The 6272-nt window shown below is 31.5% G+C and overlaps 1 long non-coding RNA gene across 1 annotated transcript; it reads right to left on the bottom strand.

The window, feature by feature from the left end:
• Positions 1-1059: 1059 nt before the first annotated feature.
• Positions 1060-4678, bottom strand: LOC139490349 (uncharacterized). Its single transcript, XR_011656295.1, has 3 exons — positions 4529-4678; positions 3350-3462; positions 1060-1284 (listed from the first exon to the last, which is right to left on the bottom strand). It is a non-coding gene; the product is annotated as an uncharacterized lncRNA (long non-coding RNA).
• Positions 4679-6272: the final 1594 nt, after the last annotated feature.

Below are 6272 nucleotides of genomic sequence, written 5' to 3'. Positions count from 1 at the left end.
TCTTCGTTGACTGTTGGTAAGGAATTACCATGAAGTGAACATCGATTAATTGCTGACCGGTAGGATAATCCATGACCCATAATCGTGATAGCTTTTGGTAATAAATATTATTCATCATTGAAAACTTCGTTACTTATATCATACATTTTTTCCGTAACCAAATTGAGCTTACATTATTCACGTCAGTTCGAATACTAGTATGCTGATTGTTTGTAGTTTAAAGGAATTTATTGTAAACTTTGAAAGTGACAACATTACAGTTGATCCCCATCTACTCCATCAAATCAATAAACAAAATTACTACTTTAATTTCTTACCCTTTTTTCTAAATCAAATAACCTTTAACTCACATATTTTTTCTCTTTTGACCCTGATAGAAAGCATATTTTGCTCTTAATTTTAAAAATGAAAGTTCATACAATGAAATAAATATCATTATAATAAGTGTTTAAGTTTATTTTGAGATATTCTAAAATTTGTTTAACTCTAGCCACAAGTTAATTCAGTATTTAAACAGTTAAATGTGTCTTGTGTTTCTTCAAAAGTATTTTGGATATATTGCAAAAATAACCCGCCATAAGTGTATGAGGGTATTCATAGTCAACAGCATCGGGAGTTGCTGTTTTGAAATTTGGTATTTGGGAATTATTGTTTAAGTTAATGTTGGCGGCAATCTTCGAACGTCACTGTTTTATAATAGAGGGACTTAAGATACTACCAAGATAAACGTCCAACTAATAAGTCGATATGAAGACAATGCTATGGCAGAAAACGAAAAACACCCAAAAGACAAACAACATTCTAAAAATCTCAACATAAAAAACAACAAACTAAGCAACACGAAACCCATTAAAACCGTGTTATCTCAGGTGCTTCAGAAGGGTGACAGATCCGGCTTCATATTTGGAACAGTTGTGGGCCTCGTGTATACGTACAAATTCGATGATAAGTCTTACTTGCTTGATAGTTAGTTGGTCTAAAAGTGTATATTATATACCTATTATTACCGTTTCTGGGTTAACAGTGAAGTTTGGTGCCTTTTTTATTGTGTCTTTCCGTTAAGTTTATCCCTCATCTACAGTTAATTCTTAAGTTTGACAAACAAATGCCTTATGAGATTCAATTGTATGTAAAAACAAAATTACCTGTCACATGACTGTATACAGAGTAATGTAGTCTATCACCACAACTGTCATCCTTAGAACCAACACACGTGTACTTGCATTTGTCTGATGTCACCTTTGCCATAATGTGTATGGAGTTCAAGCATAAACACCAGTTGAACTACCAATAATATGTTGGAAATGGTATAAAGATATTTTCAGGGATAATTAACAAAAGTCAATTCACACAAGCAAGTCCCAGTTATACACTGGTTATAATCTCAGAATTCATGTTCTAAAACAAGTAAGTAAAAATCAGTATTTACGTACATTTTTATTACCATGAGCGTTTTCTAAATGGTTCTCTCACATAAATAAAATCTGCAATAAAGTATTTACTCTACATTGGGATTTAACAGAAGGATAATAAAACACTGCAACAAACAATTTAATAAACTGCCTTAATTTCTCTTGTTCGACCAATTTTGAATTAATTCATTAATACCAGGATTTAAATTTTTTACACCACATTTTTATCCATATCGACAGGGAGATATGAACCGCATAGAGAGTACAATGAGGCTGCTAGATTCCTATGAACGGACTAAAGGCGAACAAATAGTGTCATCTCAATGACGAATGACCTTGGTTTTAAACCTCTTGTGGAAAATAGGAGAGAACAGCGTCTTGTACTATTGTCCAAAATATTGAACGATCTGCTATCCATTTCCACTGAATATCATATTTGATTTAATAACAGATCATCAAGAACTTCAAACCAAATACAACTGAAAATTTTATCAATTCATTGTCAAGCAGTGCAATAAATTGTAAAACCATGGAAAGTTTTAGAGCTATTTTGAGTCTAAGTTCCAAGTGGCGCACACACATCATGATGTTTTACTCGGCAATTTTGAGTCCTTTTTCAGAATTATACAAATACAGATTAATTGATACAGGTATAATGCTAATGTTAACTTCCAATTCTATTATCAGACTCATGTTCGCATTCTCCTTCAGCAAACTTTGTAGACACTACAGTCTGTATTTTTTACCCGTTCTAACCCTTACCGCTAAATCAGATTTTGACCATTTCCTCAAAATCTTCACTATATAAAGGCAAAGTCCATCTGCTATGTAGTTTTTATGTCAATTATCTTTTAAGTTTCTTTTATTAAAGCTTAATGTTTGCTTACAACACTTCTAGTTTATAATTGCGTTTATGTGTATTTGTAAATAGCAATGAAAGTAATACATGACCCTATTATTACTGTGACCGTGACTGAATTAATTGTTTTGCAGTAGCAGATCGGAATTATATAATCCAGCAGATTCGCAGGCAAACATTAATTATATATATGAAATACAGATTTTAAGGCAATTTTGGGTTCTTATATTCATTTCAGATAAAAGAATAAAATAACCCAATTAAAAAACAAAACAGTCACATTTCGAAACATTTGCCCACGGGAATTATTTTTTAGGAAAGTTATGTGGAAACAGATATTCAATGTACACAGGCATTTTTGCCAACGTGTGTTTTACGTTTGTGCTCATCACGCGAGAACAACGTTTTTTCTTACGTGTATATCACACCGGTTAAACGTTTATATCACGTATATTTTACAAACATGATATTCTCACGTGATACATTTGTAATTACGTTTCAATCTGCTTACGTGATATTCACGTTGCAATGTAACGTTATTATCATGATATGAAAAAAATTTAACGTGATTTAAACGTGAAAATATTGTGTTAATTTCACAGATGAATGTTTTAACCTGATTTCAACGTTTAAATATAATGTTAATTTCGCATGAAGATTTTTCACGTTACTTTAACGGGAAAATATTGTGCTAATTTAACATATAATCTTTTTAACATGATTTTAACGTGTAAATATTATCTTTAATTTCACATGAAGATTTTTCACATTACTTTACGTGGTATATATTTAACGTGACTATCACGTTGTATTATCACGTTGATATCATGTGGCATTATACACAACGTGAATATTACGTTTCTGCTCGTTTCACGTTCTACTCACGTGGTATGGACAACGTGAATATCACGTGATTCTCATGTTGAAATCACTTTGGAATAAATTGCCTGTGTAGTCGTCATGCAAAAGAATATGAAATCTCTTTGCAATAAAATGTATACAATATCCATCGAAATTACTTATTACAAACAAGTAGGCAGCAGATTTAAAAGATATTTAAAATATATCTATAAATTACCTTTAGTGCAAAATGTAAACTCATTTCACATTGATCAGAACAGAGTGATGGTGAGTTATTTGCTATGGCCTGAACGTTTTTACTGTCAACTGTATCTGAACTTTTGTAACAGCCTAAAATATATTATAATAGTATATACTTATATGTCCCTTCGTCTATTTCTATACACTGTGGAATTGGAAGTGTTCAATGTCTTATTTTTTATGTGAGCTATGAAATCTATCGTTTTAAAGGAGAAGGATTGATGAGTAGCAGAACTTGTATATACTGCAGCATAAATGAGCAGAAATGTTCTGCTTTTTTCTGATAAGACTTATTGCTTCACATAAAAGCATCTAGATGAAAGTGGAATCCAAGTTACTTGAGACGCTGGCATAATAACGTCACTATTCTTTTTCCAACATTTAATATAAAAGGAATCCACTTTTTTTTTCTTTTTTATCGTTAATGTTCTTTTTTTTACTGGCTAGGGATTTTAAAATTGTCCGTTGATTCCATATGCATATGTTTGCAGGGATGTCTCAAACATTGTTAAACTTTATATTTCTTAATCCAGCACTTTTGTAACAGAAAAAAATGTTGACGCTATGTGGCTATTGTTTTTATATTGGTCGGTTTTGTTTGTGCTTCGTACCGATCTATTGAGTCAAGTCAGTTGTATTTTTTTTTTTTGCAAAATTCGCATGTGCATGCCCAAATACAGATGCGCTGTTAATTATGTTAATAATATGTTTCTTTTTTTGCTATTTAGAGAGCTTTAACATTTTCTGCTTTTAAATTATTCATCCAATTATTGGACTTTGAGACTTTGAGATTTTACTATTATAGATACCGGTCTTTCTGTTTGTTTCAGAAATTTGGCTACTAGTATGTCATGGCAATTGGTTATAACTGTTGGTAAAGGAAGCTTGTGTACCCGGAAAGAACCAATAACCATTGAATTGAAAATTGGTCTACTCCTTGTCAAGTTAGTACCGAGTCAAAGTCAAACGCATCTCTTTACAACCTAGAAGATTTAGAATACTTGACTAAGTGTTTCAGAACAATTTGCAAAGAGACTTCGTATGAAGGCTCAGCGATTGCTTTTGCGACATACATGCACATGAATGAATGAAAGTGATGTTGTAATGTTGTTTCTACCAAAACAATGCAATTGGTGCTGTAAATCATTAACTTTACCTTTGTGAATCATCCATCTTGTGTTAAGATATACTCCACTTCCCCATGCGGTATATCTGGCGTTAAACAATTAGACATCTTTTTCGGTACTAAGTTTACAGTAATTGAAGCTTTCAACCCAGGTCATAGGCTTTTGACTTATCCCTATACTAAAACCTACAGTCAAATAATAATAAAAATTCAAAATACAAGAGATATAACAAGGGTGCCATTCATTTTTAATTCAAAGGGATATAAAGCTTTGTGACTACTTTAATGTTTATATTTTATGATGATCCTTACAGTTTCATTATTGTATGACGAGAATCATATTATTTTACGAGAAGTCAAGCAATCATTAAGCAATTATAATGACAAAATATTTGAACAACGAAATGGTTTATAAAAGTCAACCAATCAACGAAAGTACATTTATAGAATGTCTTTTTTGACTAGAAAAATCCCGAGCGCAGCATGAAGACTATTTGAAATGTTTATGGTGATACACAGCTTGTGTTTTGATTCTCAAACGATTTCTATGTACTGTTGTATTGTGTTGACTGTTTTGATTAGTTTGTCAGTTTTTCTTCCATAGGTTAAAAGGTCTAATTAGTAGTATATGTGTCGGTGTTACACAGGTGCTTCTAGAACGGAGGAAGTAACTCAGAGAAGAAGAAGACATGACGATTTAAACATTTGTCAGTCACTGTGGTGGTACTTTGTTATTTTCTTTTATTTTTTAGTGTTGCGAGTTTGATAAAGTGATGCAAGTTGTAATAATTAGAGAAATTTTTTGAGTGGCGCACTGCGAGTTGGCAATGTGTTGAGTAGTCATAAATTTAATACAAAATGAATACAAAATCATTTCCGCCTGCTAACAAAACGTACACGGTAAGGAAGCAGCTACTGAACTTTATTTGGGTTTTCTAAGTTTAGTTACGCTAATTATAGATACATTTTCATTATACAAATCAAGGTACTCAGTCTGGTGCGTTAAGGTACTCAAAACAGTCTAAAGGGGACTCGAGTTGATCGTTAAGTTTTACCTTGTTTTGTTATTTGGAGATACTTTGTAGATTATGTTACATTTTTGTATGTTCTAAAAGATAATTTATGTTGAAATAAAACAATGAATCGCCAATAAGTTTTTTAATAAAATACATTGTTAGTACATTTGAGATGCATATTGATATATTATATCAAATCCCTTTCACTATATAACTACTAAAGCATATTAATATATTGTCAGTTGTTCGAATCATTTCACAACATATATATTGGAAGTAACAATTTCGTACATTAAATCGAGTTTCTGTCAGATGAGATTTGTTTTAGTTACAATCCTACCCATTAGTCAAAAATTGATGTATAATTACAATCTCCCTATTATTGTTTTAAAAAAATCAAATTAGTTACCTGTTCGTCTACTCAGAAATAAGAATTGCAAAAAATATCTAATTATGAAAACATGTATTCCCTTCATCATGACTTTTGTGTTCATTGTCAGCACGAACTGTCCATGTTAGTGAGTTACACCACAGCTTTCGTCAATAGATCGAACTTACATTCATTTATACAAACAAACAAAATATTTCCTGTTTAAAACCATTTTATCCGGAAAGCATTTGTCCTATGGTCTTATTTGGAATCGGAATATAGTATATGCATGATTTCAACACTATATTACTTTTGCACGATTGAGGAGTGTTCGTTTTATAATCAAACATATCATCTAATTTAGCTGATCATGATCAATACATTTTGA

The sequence above is a fragment of the Mytilus edulis genome, chromosome 9 (genome assembly GCF_963676685.1).
Source record: "Mytilus edulis chromosome 9, xbMytEdul2.2, whole genome shotgun sequence".
Taxonomy (NCBI): domain Eukaryota; kingdom Metazoa; phylum Mollusca; class Bivalvia; order Mytilida; family Mytilidae; genus Mytilus; species Mytilus edulis.
The sequence above is the reverse complement of the archived record's forward strand: the minus strand, read 5'-3'. Positions and strand labels throughout refer to the sequence as shown.